We start from the raw sequence: 16,311 nt of genomic DNA on the forward strand, positions 1-16,311 counted from the left end.
CAGACCTGACCTGTTGGAACCCATGACCTTGGCGTTGCTAGCGCCAACGCTCTACTGTTTGAGGTACAGGAAAGCCTAAATGAGTCCACACCGCAAGATTACTTTCTAAAAACATGAGCATCGTCTAAAACGCAAAGGAGGGGGTGTTGCTGTAATTTATAGTAATATTTTTAAATCCATTAAGAAATCAAGTTTTAAATATAATTCCTTTGAAGTGTTGGTGCTTAATGTAAAAATATATAGTATAAACGATAAATCACGTTTGAGATTTGTGCTGGCTACTGTATACAGGCCACCATAAAGACTTTATCAAAGAATTTGCTGACTTTCTATCAGAATTAATATTGACTGCAGATAAAGTACTAATTGTTGGTGATTTTAATATACACATCGATAATGAAAAAGATGCATTAGGTTTGGCATTTAAAGACATTGTAAACTCAATTGGAGTTAGACAACACGTGTACGACCTACTCATCGTCGTAATCATACTCTAGATCTAATATTATCACACGGAATAGATGTTGATGCCGTTGAAATTCTGCAGCAGAGTGATGACATCTCAGATAATTATCTAGTCTCGTGTAAATTACATTTAGCCAAGGCTGCAAAGCCGACTCCGTGTTATAAATATGTTAGACCTATCCCTTCTGCCACTAAAGATTTGCTTTATTAATAATCTTCCTGATCGGTTTCATCATCTTAGCATCCCAGATAGCTTAGAAGAACTTGATATTGCGACAGAAACTTTTAACTCTCTCTTTTCCAGCACTTTAGACACAGTTGCTCCTCTGTGCTTAAAGAAGATTAAAGAAAATAGTCCAAGGCCGTGGTACAACGAGCACACTCGGGCCCTTAAGAGAGCAGCCAGAAAAATGGAGCGCAACTGGAAGAAAACAAAACTAGAGGTATTTCGCATTTCATGGAAGGAGAGCTCGATTACTTACAGAGAGGCATTAAAAGCTGCTAGATCTGCTTATTTTTCAACCCTATTAGAAGAAAATAAAAATAATCCTAGGTATTTATTTGAAACAGTGGCTAAACTAACAAAAAATAAATCTTCAACCACAGAAGTTTCTAAGCAGCACAGCAGTAATGACTTTATGAACTTCTTTACTAACAAGATTGATAATATCAGGGAGAAAATTATAACTATGCAACCGTCCACTACAGTATTGCATCAGGCAGTGCATTGTAGTCTCCCTGAGGAAAATTTTTTATTCATTCGTTGCTATAGGAGAGGAAGAATTTACTAAACTCTTTAAATCATCTAAATCAACAACATATATGTTAGACCCTATACCGACTAAGCTACTGAAAGAGATGCTTCCAGAGGTCATAGATCCTCTTCTTAATATCATTAATTCATCTTTATCATTAGGATATTTACTGAAAACCTTTAAGCTGGCTATGATTAAACCGCTTGTTAAAAAACCGCAACTTGATCCTACAGAATTAGTCAATTACAGGCCGATCTCGAATCTACCTTTTCTGTCAAAGATACTAGAAAAGGCAGTATCTTCACAACTATGTTCCTTTTTAGAAAGAAATTGTGGCACGAAGGTATACACTTTTCAGGGCTTAAGCCCAGGCAGTTTGCAGACTACGCCACGATGGGAATTTCACCCAAAGATTTAACTATTTTGTTCAACCAAGGCACTCAAGTTCGTTGATGGATAGCCAGAGACAGTGTTCCAGTACAAAAATATAATTTATTTTCACTTCGACAATGATTGAGATTTCACAACAAACATGCACTGTACACCAAATCAAATAATAAAACACAATATTCACTCCTCACTATACTATTCGCAACGCACACATACGAGAGAGGGCAATAGGGCGGAATCTTACCAGTGGGAGGCTAGTGGCTCGAGCAATGAGCATTCATAAAAAAAACACCCCAATCACACGTGTCAAATTTCGCACACACACCGCAAGAGAAATGACCACACTTGGTGAACACGCAGCCACAGCACACCAAGGGACCCGCCACCACAAGGGGCACTGCTCCCACTGGCAGTTCTCAGCACCTGGACATGGAAGTAAACAAAATTACACAAAAAAATACAATACACAATGTCTAATAAGCCACCTGTTCTAAAGCCCAAGGTGGTACTTGGATTATCAATGTGAACACTCACAATCACACAATAAATAAAAAAAAACAATTAAACATGGACAAATCACATAAAAAGGTCAAACAAAAGAAATCAAAATTAGGCCAATCCTCTTGGATATCAGCAGCAAGAAAAGGCTTCCATACAAGAGTTAAAAGAAATAAACAAAACAATTAACTTGGTGTCAGTCCATCAAACACTCGATACTCAAACACTGATTCACAACAATGACAGGAAGAATCAAACAGTGTTAAACAGGCAACGATGTTACCCGCCAACCAACAGCCTGTTAACTTGAGCTAATAATGAAGTTCAATACTCCTCGGTCCAGTGTGAAAAGGCAGTCGGGCACGACGTAAATCCGTGAACATGTAACGTAAAGAGTATAAGCAAAGCAGCAGATGTTCAGCGTCGATGTAGCCAACTGGCGGCCGCACCCCCAGTTAAACAGCACTCCCTAAAATGCACAGGATGTCCATTTACAAATATGTCCCACATTAACCATTCAACTATTACTCAGTATAGCAACATACCTATGATTAACAGCGTTGCGTCACAGGCCCTGAGCTCTGATCACTGATAGCAGGGCGCACACTCAGCTGGTGAAAGGGCTGCTGCCACACCGGGGATTCTATAGCATGAAACATTCCCTATAAGCCCACGTTATAAAGTTAAGGAGTGGAAAGAGAAACGAAGCTAACCATACCTGCGGCGCTACGGTAGACAGATAACCAGGCAGACATCAGGTCTCTGGGCAGGTAAACAGGACAAGTCGCATACCGGTGACATCATTTGTCAAAAGAAAAGTCCCGGTTTATAAAGGGGTGTAGCCCTCGCGATTGGCTCAAAGTTAACTGCCCAGAATCACTCACAGCTGCAGCAAATTAAGCGTCACATAGGGAGGCATGATCCAAACAACTGCATCCTGCTACAAAATGATATCTGCGAGGATTTCCAGTCAGGATTTAGACCGTACCATAGTACTGAGACAGCTCTCATTAGAGTCACAAATGATTTGCTCTTATCATCTGATCGTGGTTGTGTCTCTCTATTAGTGTTACTCGATCTTAGTGCTGCGTTTGACACCATTGACCACAACATTCTTTTAAATAGACTCGAAAACTATGTTGGGATTAGTGGAATTGCACTAGCATGGTTTAAATCATACTTATCTGACCGTTATCAGTTTGTAGCAGTAAATGAAGAGATGTCTCATCGATCACAAGTTCAGTATGGCGTACCACAAGGCTCAGTACTAGGACCGCTGCTGTTCACTCTGTACATGCTACTAGCTTTCACTGTTATGCTGACGATACTCAGCTCTATATTTCTTCACGCCCAGACGAAACTTACCAATTCACAAAATTGACGGAATGCATAGCTGATATAAAAAATTGGATGACTAGTAATTTCCTACTTCTAAATTCTGAAAAAACAGAGATTCTAATTATTGGACAAAAAACTTCCTCACGTAATAAACTAGAATACTGTCTAACACTCGATGGCTGCTCTGTTAAGTCTTCGTCGTCGGTTAGGAACCTGGGTGTGCTCTTTGATACCAATCTTTCATTTGAAAGTCACGTGTCTAGTATCTGTAAAACCGCATTTTTCCATCTTAAAAATATATCTAAATTACGCCATATGCTCTCATTGACAAATGCGGAACAATTAGTTCATGCGTTCATGACATCAAGGCTAGATTATTGTAATGCTCTACTGGGTGGTTGCCCTGCATGCTTAATAAACAAATTACAGCTAGTTCAAAACGCAGCAGCTCGAGTTCTTACCAGAACTAGGAAGTATGACCATATTAGCCCAGTTCTGTCAACACTGCACTGGCTGCCTATTAAACATCGTATAAATTTTAAAATATTGCTGATTACTTACAAAGCACTAAATGGTTTAGCTCCGCAGTACTTGAGCGAGCTCTTAACGCATTATAGTCCTTCACGTCTATTGCGATCTCAAAATTCCGGCCAGTTGATAATACCTAGAATATCAAAATCGACTGCTGGCGGTAGATCCTTTTCCTATTTAGCACCAAAACTCTGGAACAGTCTTCCTAACATTGTCCGGGAAGCAGACACACTCTGTCAGTTCAAAGCTAGACTAAAAACACATCTCTTTGACCTAGCATACACATAACACATTATAGACTTCTATAATTCCATATTAGGCTGCATAGATTAGTTCAGCCGGAACCGGGAACACTTCCCATGAATCCTGATGTACTCGTTACATTATAAGAAGAATGGGTCTACGTTAATATTAGTCTCTCTGCTTACACCGAGGTTTACTGCAGTCCGCCGGATCCAGGCCGTATCCAGATCCGATGAAGGACCTGCGCCTGGACGCGATGACAACGCAGTACTGAAGTGTCAACCAGTCTCTCTGTTTCTGAAGTGAGGTGGACTCCAGCTGTATCCAGATTAGATGGTGGATCTGCACGTGGACCCAACCATGACGCATCCCTGAAGTGTGCCGGCCTCATCGACACGACCAATCTGAGTTCTAACCCGTAATGTTGCCTGGATCATAATCATACACTGTTCGCTCGTTGACCAAAGGAGAACTGGCCCCCAACTGAGCCTGGGTTCTCCCAAGGTTTCTTTCTCCATTCTGTCACCTGATGGAGTTTTGGTTCCTTGCCACTGTTGCCTTGGCTTTGGCTTGCTTAGTTGGGGACATGTAATATTCAACGATATTATTGATCTGCCTAATTAGGGTAGACAATGATGCAATTTTCTTCTAGAAACAAACTATGTTGTATTATTTTCATTTTTTCAATGTGAAGCTGCTTTGATACAATCTGTATTGTAAAAAGCGCTATATAAATAAAGGTGACTTGACTTGACCGTCGAACGACATCCCCAGTTGAGGCCAACAGCTCCCCACCTCTACTGTAGACAGCATTGGTAGGGCACTGCTTCCCTCTCTTGAGGTACCGGACGGTTTGCCAGAATCTCTTCGAGGCCAGCCGATAGTCCTTTTCCATGGCCTCACCGAACTCCTCCCAGGCCCGAGTTTTTGCCTCCACAACCACCCATCAGCTGCCTCAGGAGTCCCGCAAGCCAACCAGGCCTGATAGGACTCCTTCTTCAGCTTGACGGCATCCCTTACTTTTGGTGTCCACCACCGGGTTCTGGGATTTCCCAACTCATGGCGGCTGAGCTGGGGGGCTATAAGCAAACCCACACCAGCCTGCCGCCTCTCACCATGGGCAACTCCAGAGTGGTGAAGAGTCCATCCTCTCTCGAGGAGTGTGGTTCCAGAGCCCAAGCCGTGCGTAGAGGTGTTCCCGACTATCTCTATTCGGAACCTCTCAACCTCACGCACAATCTCTGGCTCCTCCCCCGCAGCGAGGTGACGTTCCACGTCCCTAGAGCTAGCTTCCGTGTCCAGGGATCGGGTTGTCGAGGTCCCCACCTTCGACGGCCGCCCGATCCTCTCAGCACCGGCCCCTTACGGTCCCTCCTGCAGGTGGTGAGCCCACAGGAAGGCGGCCCCACGTCGCTCCTTCGGGCTGAGCCCGGCCGGACCCCGTGGGCGACGTCACCAGTGTTGTGCCTGAGCGCGTTCATTGAACGATAGTTCATGAACTCGTTCATATTTTGGGAGAACGTGAACTGAACGTACTGTATTACTGCCTGATGAACGTTACTGTGAACTCGTTCATTCTGGTGTCTGTGAAAGGCACGCTCTCTCAGTTTAACTTTGTTCAATAGAGTGCCAGATTTCTATTGAGCCTTCCAGGCGAAAACCCGGCTAAAACACCGTAAACCGGCCTTAATATGTAGCGGAAAAAACACGCAATCTGGCAACACCAGCCACCAGTGTCTACCGACTCTCTTGTTCGATAACGTTCATCAAAATGAACAAATCTTTTTTCGAGTCATTTCGTTCATTTAAGGGGCTTTAAACGTTATACTATTAACTGGCAAATTACCAGGAACACATCCACCTACGCAATCTTGATCATAATCTGAATTAAGAAATCATTATAATGCAGTCAAAAATCGTTTACAGGGAACATAAATAATTACTTTACCTTCCGAGTCTTTCGTTCATTTGTCACGTGACAGACGCAATGAATGAGGATCGTTCATGAACGACTCATCACTTACGTTACAAATCTAAACAAAAAGCAGCAAGGAGGCGTTGTATGATCATTAAAACAAGTTTTATGACAAGGTCGGTGAGGATGGTAAAAATCTGACGCATAGCTTCAGTGTTAAAACTGATAAAATAATTGTCTGTGGTTATATATGGGCTGTGGCAATCATTTTGAAAAATAATATCTCGCAGCAACATCCATCCATCCATCCATCTTCTACCGCTTATCCGGGGCCGGGTCGCGGGGGCAGCAGTCTAAGCAGGGATGCCCAGACTTCCCTCTCCCTAGACACTTCCTCCAGCTCTTCCGGGGGGACTCCGAGGCATTCCCAGGCCAGCCGGGAGACATAGTCCCTCCAGCGTGTCCTAGGTCTTCCCCGGGGTCTCGTCCCGGTGGGACATGCCCGGAACACTATTCCGGGAAGGCGTCCAGGAGGCATCCGGAAAAGATGCACGAGCCACCTCAGCTGGCCCCTCTCGATGTGGAGGAGCAGCGGCTCTACTCTGAGCTCCTCCCGAGTGACCGAGCTTCTCACCCTCTCTAAGGGATCGCCCAGCCACCCTGCAGAGAAAGCTCATTTCGGCCGCCTGTATCCGGGATCTTGTTCTTTCGGTCATGACCCAAAGCTCATGACCATAGGTTAGAGTAGGAACGTAGATTGACCGGTAAATCGAGAGCTTCGCCTTGCGGCTCAGCTCCTTCTTCACCACGACAGACCGGTACAGCGACCGCATTACTGCAGAAGCTGCACCGATCCGTCTGTCAATCTCCCGTTCCATCCTTCCCTCACTCGTGAACAAGACCCCAAGATACTTGAACTCCTCCACTTGAGGCAGGAACTCTCCACCAACCTGAATTGGGCAAGCCACCCTTTTCCGACTGAGGACCACGGCCTCGGATTTGGAGGTGCTGATTCTCATCCCAGCCGCTTCACACTCGGCTGCAAACCGTCCCAGTGCATGCTGAAGGTCCTCGTCTGATGGGGCCAGCACGACAACATCATCCGCAAAGAGCAGAGACGAAATCGTGTGGTCGCCAAACCTGACCCCCTCCGGCCCCTGGCTGCGCCTAGAAATTCTGTCCATAAAAATTATGAACAGAATCGGCGACAAAGGGCAGCCCTGCCGGAGTCCAACATGCACTGGGAACAAGTCTGACTTACTGCCGGCAATGCGAACCAAGCTCCTGCTCCGGTCGTACAGGGACCGGACAGCCCTTAGCAAAGGACCCCGGACCCCATACTCCCAGAGCACCCTCCACAAGATGCCGCGAGGGACACAGTCGAATGCCTTCTCCAAATCCACAAAGCACATGTGGATTGGTTGGGCAAACTCCCATGAACCCTCCAGCACCCTGTAGAGGGTATAGAGCTGATCCAGTGTTTCACGACTGGGACGAAAACCACACTGTTCCTCCTGAATCCGAGGTTCTACTATCGGCCGGATTCTCCTCTCCAGTACCCTGGCATAGACTTTCCCGGGGAGGCTGAGCAGTGTGATCCCCCTATAGTTGGAGCACACCCTCCGGTCCCCCTTCTTAAAAAGAAGGACCACCACCCCGGTCTGCCAGTCCAAAGGTACTGTCCCCGACCGCCACGCGATGCTGCAGAGGCGTGTCAGCCAAGACAGCCCCACAACATCCAGAGACTTGAGGTACTCAGGGCGGATCTCATCCACCCTCGGTGCCTTGCCACCGAGGAGTTTCTTGACTACCTCGGTGACTTCAGCTAGGGTGATGGACGAGTCCACCCCTGAGCCCTCAGCCTCTGCTTCCTCAATGGAAGACGTGACGGCGGGATTGAGGAGATCCTCGAAGTATTCCTTCCACCGTCCGGTGATATCCCCAGTCGAGGTCAACAGCTCCCCACCTCTACTGTAGACAGCGTTGGTAGGACACTGCTTCCCCCTCCTGAGGCGCCGGACGGTTTGCCAGAATCTCTTCGAGGCCGACCGATAGTCCTTCTCCATGGCCTCACCGAACTCCTCCCAGGCCCGAGTTTTTGCCTCCACAACCACCCGGGCTGCAGTCCGCTTGGCCCGTCGGTACCCGTCAGCTGCCTCAGGAGTCCCACAAGCCAGCCAGGCCCGATAGGACTCCTTCTTCAGCTTGACGGCATTCCTTACTTCCGGTGTCCACCACCGGGTTCGGGGATTGCCGCCTCGACAGGCACCAGAGACCTTATGGCCACAGCTCTGAGTGGCCGCGTTGACAATGGAGGTGGAGAACATGGTCCACTCGGATTCAATATCTCCAGACTCCCTTGGGATCTGGTCGAAGCTCTGTCGGAGGTGGGAGTTGAAGATCTCTCTGACAGGGGATTCGGCCAAACGTTCCCAACAGACCCTCACAGTACGTTTGGGTCTGCCGAGTCTGTCCAGCTTCTTCCCCCGCCATCGGATCCAACTCACCACCAGGTGGTGATCAGTTGACAGCTCCGCCCCTCTCTTCACCCGAGTGTCCAAGACATACGGCCGGAGGTCAGATGAAACAACCACAAAGTCGATCATCGACCTCCGGCCTAGGGTGTCCTGGTGCCATGTGCACTGATGGACACCCTTATGCCTGAACATGGTGTTCGTTATGGACAAGCTGTAACTAGCACAGAAGTCCAATAACAGAACACCACTCGAGTTCAGATCAGGGGGGCCGTTCCTCCCAATCACGCCCCTCCAGGTGTCACTGTCGCTGCCCACGTGGGCGTTGAAGTCTCCCAGTAGAACGATTGAGTCCCCAGTCGGAGCACTTTCCAGCACCCCTCCCAGAGACTCCAAGAAGGCCGGGACTCTGCACTGCCGTTTGGCCCGTAGGCACAAACGACAGAGAGAGACCTATCCCCGACCCGAAGGCGCAGGGAAGCGACCCTCTCGTTCACCGGGGTGAACTCCAACACATGGTGGCTGAGCTGGGGGGCTATAAGCAAACCCACACCAGCCCGCCGCCTCACACCATGGGCAACTCCAGAGTGGTGAAGAGTCCATCCTCTCTCGAGGAGTGTGGTTACAGAGCCCAAGCCGTGCGTAGAGGTGATCCCAACTATCTCTAGTCGGAATCTCTGAACCTCACGCACAATCTCAGGCTCCTTCCCCGCCAGAGAGGTAACATTCCATGTCCCTAGAGCTAGATTCCGCGTCCAGGGATGGGGTTGTCTAGGCCCCCGCCTTTGACTGCCGCCCGATCCACTTTGCACCGGCCCCTTGCGGTCCCTCCTGCAGGTGGTGGGTCCACGGGAGGGTGGCCCCACGTCGCTCCTTCGGGCTGAGCCCGGCCGGACCCCATGGGGGGAGGCCCGACCACCAGGCGCTCGCATACGAGCCCCAACCCCGGGCCTGGCTCCAGGGTGGGGCCCCGGCTGCGCCATGCCGGGCGACGTCACGGTCCTCGAATTTATGGTCGTCATAAAGGGTTTTTGAACCGCTCTTAGTCTGACCCGTCACCTAGGACCTGTTTGCCTTGGGAGACCCTACCAGGGGCATATAGCCCCCGACAACATAGCTTCTAGGGTCGTTCGGGTACTCAAACCCCTCCACCACGGTAAGGTGGCAGTTCAAGGAGGGGCTCGCAGCAACATGGAAAAATGAACTATGAAGTAGTTCATTTTTGGAACTGTGAACTTAGTTAAAAATTTTGAGTATGAACTATGAACTGAACTAGTTCATTTTAAAATTTGTGAACTGAACTTTGAACTAGTTCATGTAGAAAGTGAACTTTCCCAACACTGGACGTCACGGTCCTCAATGTAATTTTTCTCATAAATTAAAATGACTTACTAAATTGCAAACTGTAAAAATATGAATATATAAATGAAATATGAGATTATATATCATATAAAATGACTTACTAAATTACTAATATAATAAACATAGAATTACAAAATATATACAACTTACATTGAGCTGTAGAATTTTGGAGCATTGTGGCTAAAAAAAGCACCACCTGATATTTTATGAATAACTATAATGTGACGGAAGATTAGCATTAGAGGATCTAAATCTACGATTTGGAACATATCTTGACATACAGTCTGAAATGTATAAAGGTGCCAGATTGTGCGTGAGTTGAGTTGTGAGTTTTATAAACAAATAAAAGGACCTTAAAATCTATCCTTTGAGGAACTGGTAACCAATGTATTCCGATTAAAACCGGTGTAATATGTTCTCTCCTTTTTAATTAGGGCCCAAGCCCTGAAAGGGCGGAGGCCCTATTGTTTTCGTAAGGATTTTTTTTTTTTTCATTATTTTTTTTTTCCCCACCTTTCTGCCACTTTTGGGGCCCTTAACATGCTCAAAAACTATTGAAATTTTGCACACACGTCAGAACCCGCGGCCATCAGGGCCGGACTGAAGCTGGTACCCGGGCGTGGCAGGGGGGCTCGACAGCGCCCCCTGAAATGGTGTCCGAAAACTTGGTCCATATATCAAACACGCTTGCATATAATAATATGAAACTCAGTATACATATAGATCTCATCGGGCCGAACAACTTTCGTGCTCTAAGTTTTACACCAATGTAAATGTAAATGTAAATCTAATATATATATATATATATATATATATATATATATATATATACATATATATACATATATATATATATAAATATAGCTGCGAGAAGCGATGGAGGGCCCAAGCCGGTGACACACACCTTATTTATATATATATATATATATATATATATATATATTGTTACATATATATAATGTATATATTATATGACACCGCCACCCCGGCTTGGGCCCGCAATCGCTGCTCGCAGCTATATTTTCATTTGTACTCTGTCTGCTGCATTTTGTATCAATTGTAACTTTGCTATAGAGCCCTTAGGTTGGCCAGTGTACATAACATTACAATAATCAAGATGAGAAAAGATAAAAGCATGGATGAGTTTCTTAGCATCATCCACAGATTCAAAAAGGACGAATCTTGGCTATATTTCTCAGATGATAAAAACAATTTTTTTTTCACTTAATTAATAGACTTAAAATTCAGGTCACAGTCCAAAATTACACCTAGGCTCTTAACTTATTTCTTAGATTGTAGGGCTAAAGGACCCAATCCAGCTTCTAAGGGACCCAATATAAGAATACAGCTGTTCTGAGGCAGAGCAGAGCATAACACATGTGATGGTACAGGAACAGACACATTTCATGCTGAGAATGACAAAGCAGTCAGAAGAGTTATTGATTAACTTCGGTGGATTTGAACTTGGCTTTAACTGAGGCAATCTGTCACAACACATTAAAGAGCCAAAAACCGGTAGGCCTATTTTATTTTTGTTTGACTGATCAAATTTGAAAGTTGAGACTTTGTTTCATATTAAATATTACCTGTTCGGTCCTGTCTTTCAAGTCTTGTCTTGTCAGTGCCTCCGCCTGTAGATAGAGGCTTTATAGACTTGTCTTGATAATATACAACAGATGACGATTATTAGGTTAAACGTTCAAAATACGATTCCATATGATATAAGGTTACATTTCAGCACCTCGTGAATGGACAGCGACTCTTAAGTAGCACGAACGCGTTCTCGCGCATTCATGTTAAGTGCATTTTTGGGAAACGCGCGAGGAATTGCGGTGAGCATTCGTAACCTTGCACATAGAGAACTCTCTTAAGAGCTAAGATACATCGTTATCTGGAAACCTGGCCCTGGTCTCCGCACTAGCCTGAAAACTATGAAAGCCGTGTGACCGGCCAACTGATAAAATATAAAACAAAAAATACATTAAAGAAACTTTTCCCTCTGATTTTGTTTCATTAATAAAGTTTGACTAATCGCAGCAGTCTCGCATGCGTTTAGAGCTCGTGTGAATTGCACGTATAAAATGAAGTTAACGAACAACCTCGTTCCATCAAGAAACGCCATATGAATTTCACTGCGCTTAATGAAGAGTTTTTCTTTTGCGTGAAGAAGCCGTTCGCCAGAGATGTGTTAAAAGATTCATTCATGGACACGAGAGTGTGTGTGTAATAGGCAGGACTTACAGCGCGGTCGTTTTGTCACGCTTTAAAGGGGGGGTGAAATGCTCATTTTCACTCAATCTCCTGTTAATCTTGAGTACCTATAGAGTAATATTGCATCCTTCATATCTCCAAAAAGTCTTTTGTTTTATTATATTTTTAATTGAAAGATTGGCTGTACCGAGTCTTTCCGGAAAAAAACGAGCGGCTGGGGGCGGGCCGTGTGGGCGAAGCTTAGCTGTGCTAACGCGCCGAGCTAACAACACACAGAGACATTTGTTCAACAGTTTTACTCACCGTTCCAACGCACGACCGCGAACCTTTATCATTGTGACTGCTCGATCCTTAAGCATTAGACGATCTGCAAATCCGTCGATATGGGCTTTGTTTATAAAACAATCATCGTCGAAATGCAGGGAACAACAGTCTTACACAACTCCGTTTATGCTCAGGAAAACAAACTCCATCCACGGGTTCCTTAACGCTGGGTTCTTTGGGAATCTGTGCAGGGTTGTCTTGCCCTGGCAACCAAAAACACACTTCTTTGGTGACAATGACTTCCCAAAAGCCGGGCAGGGCGATTTGATGGCGAACTGCTTTCACTCTCTTGCTCTGTTCTACGAGTGCGCGCGCGCCCGCGATCTTACCGGTGAAGTGCCCTTAGGACCCATATAAGGAAATTCCGCTCTATCTTACGTAAGACAGAGCCATACTCGAAAAAAACTTTCCGAAACTTTTGACAAACTGGAAGGAGTATTTTTGGAACAAAAATACTCCTTCAAACGTACAACTTAGTTTTTGAAACTTTGTCCATGTTTAGCATGGGAATCCAACTCTTTACCAGTGTAAAAACCTCAGTATGCATGAAATAGCATTTCACCCCCCCTTTCACGAGTTCACACTTACAAATAAGTCAGATAGAATAAATGCGTATTTGGCGTGCTGTCCGAGGAGAGGGCTCCGGGCTCGGTATTTGGCCCGAACCCAGAGTACTCCCCCCGTATTCCTGGCTGTGAAAGAACAAGCCAAGAGTGAGGAGTCGGGGTGGTGGAGGGATGCTGAAAACTGTCAAGGAAGTTAGGTGAGTTGACAGAGTGAATATATATATGCTTCCTCTCATGCTGATAGGGTAGACATGGTAATTGTTTGATGAGTTGATTGATTGATTGATTGATTATTTGAACTTGCTCCTCCCGAACTTTGTTAATAAAACATCATTTAATGGTTGAGTGTGAGCATACAACGCTAGTCAACTGGTGACAGAAAATACAGATACTGTGTAATTGCTTTAAAAAAAAAAAATTTGCGGTGGGCAAGTGATGAAACCGGTGTTGCGACTGAACACCGTGTAACACTGGTAACACCGACTATCGTGCCAAGCCTCCCATCTATATTAGAGCACGTGGCATTGCACAAGATTTTGGAAATCGTGCTTAATATTTTCTAAACCAGTATTTCAACTGAAAATAATTTTCTGATTTTTTAGGTATTTATTCAAGTAAACTGTCAAATCATATGTAAATATTACGTCAGGGTATTCTCATCACTTGATGAACACAAATAGCTAGTATTCTCGTCGCTTGATAAACTTAAGGTTGAGCCACTGTAGTCTGTTGGACTATTTTAATCATGCATGCGGTGATGTGGTTTCTCCACTGCATGGATCTTCATGTGTAGATTCAGGTGAGTTTTAAAGGAGAAACTCGTCCCGCACTGATCACACGTGTGCGGCTTCTCTCTGCTGTGGATCCTCTCATGTGATCTCAGATGTGCTGACCGACTGAATCTCTTGTCACAGTGTGAACACTTGTAAGGTTTTTCTCCAGTGTGGATCCTCTCATGTGTTTTCAGAGATGATGACAGACTGTATATCTTGTCACAGTGTGAACACTTGTAAGGTTTCTCTCCAGTGTGGATCCTCTCATGTGTTTTCAGAGATGATGACAGACTGTATATCTTGTCACAGTGTGAACACTTGTAAGGTTTTTCTCCAGTGTGGATCCTCTCATGTGTTATCAGATGTCCTGGCTGACTGAATCTCTTGTCACAGTGTGAACACATGTAAGGTTTTTCTCCAGTGTGGATCATCTCATGTGTTATCAGATGTCCTGGCTGACTGAATCTCTTGTCACAGTTTGAACACTTGTAAGGTTTTTCTCCAGTGTGGATTCTCTCATGTGTTTTCAGAGATGATGATCGATTGAATCTCTTGTCACAGTGTGAACACTTGTAAGGTTTTTCTCCAGTGTGGATCATCTCATGTGATCTCAGATGTTCTGACTGACTGAATCTCTTGTCACAGTGTGAACACTTGTAAGGTTTTTCTCCAGTGTGAATTCTCTGGTGCAGTTTTAAACAGTTCGCTGAAATGAAAGTCTTCTCACATTCAAAGCACATGTATTCTCTCACACCAGTGTGAATTTTCTCATGTCTAAGTAAATTAGGCAGCTGTGAAAAACTCTTTCCACACACAGAACATGAATGCGGCTTCTCCTTCGTATGAACTGCCAGGTGTCTCTTCAGGCCTGATGCACTAAGAAATGTTTTGCCACATTGATCACATGTGAACGGCTTCTCTCCGGCGTGGATCCTCATGTGAATCTCAAGACCTCGTTTGGTTATGAGACTCTTTCCACACTGAGTGCAGGTGAAAGATTTCTTGGCTCTGCTTTTCTTTGAAAATGTCTTTTTAGTCTTTGCGTGACTCAAAGGCTTTCCTCCAGGTTGGACATGATGTTCCTCCTCCACTTCACTCAGTTCTTCACTCTCCTCCTTCACTTCACTCAATTATTCACTCTCCTCCTTCACTTCACTCAGTTCTTCACTCTCCTCCTTCACTTCACTCAATTCTTCAGTCTCCTCCTTCACTTCACTCAGTTCTTCACTCTCCTCCTTCACTTCACTCAGTTCTTCACTCTCCTCCTTCACTTCACTCAGTTCTTCACTCTCCTCCTTCACTTCACTCAGTTCTTCTCTCTCCTCCTTCACTTCCATCAGGCCTGACAGGAAAGAAAAAGTTATTAAATTTAATTTTCAGTGCATCAAAATAATTCAAAGAGAGAAATATAAAGTGAAAGACATGAAAGTGAGCCCTGATGTAATAGTAGAAAGTAGACGACTGCTATAAAATATTATGATAATTTGATGCCTTTTTTATAATTGAATGTATGTCCTTTAAACTTTCCATGAACGAGGTAAATTTATCTTCCAATTATTATCTTTAAAACATTGTAGGCACGAATCCCATGTTTCTTTAGCAAGAACTATTGAATGTACTGTATTTGATCAATGACACAATTATCTAACATGATATTAACATTAAAATATACAATACTGCCATTTTTTACACCAACTTTGAGACTGATATTTATTTGACTAAAACATTTTAATTATTAATGGCCGTTCTTTTCCTTGCACTGACTTCCATTCATGCGCATGTGAAAGTGGGACACCAGAAACACAAGCTCAAGTGAATTACCCTGTGAGAAATAACACAATCGTTTAGCATTCAAGTGGAGTGGATTGTTTACTTTTACATTTTGAATTAGGGCTGCACAATTAATCGAATTTCTAATCGCGATTACGATTATGGATGCCACGATTACGTAATCGTTCAAAGCCGCGATTAAAAAAAAAAAAATCCACTCTGCGTGCATTTAGAGCATGTTATGAGAGGCGAATCACAACTACTTCAGAAAACCCAGCACAATAGGAACTACCAGGCAGTGACGTATGTGTACGGTGAAATAAAAGTCTTTCAAAAACGGACGTTCCTGTCCTGTCAGCCACTATAGGCTACTGTGCTCGTAGCGCACACTCTTCAATTCCACATGCAAATGTGGCGGCACGCGCTGTGTATAAAGTGCAAATGAAACTACGAGCATGCAACGTTGTTACGTTGTAATGTAAGTCACGAAATAAAAGTAAAATACCAATAAATCACGTTACTGGTACGTCGTGTGTTAGCTGAGAAGGATTTGCATGCAGGGATGATTTTCAATCTATTCACCAGGAGCAGTTTCCATGTTTAATTAGGGGCCAAGCCCCGAAGGGGCTGAGGCACCTATTGTATCTGTTAGTTTTATTAGGGGCCAAGCCCCGAAGGGGCTATGGCACCTATTGT

This window comes from Abramis brama (assembly GCF_963993115.1).
Source record: "Abramis brama genome assembly, chromosome: 1".
Lineage (NCBI taxonomy): Eukaryota > Metazoa > Chordata > Actinopteri > Cypriniformes > Leuciscidae > Abramis > Abramis brama.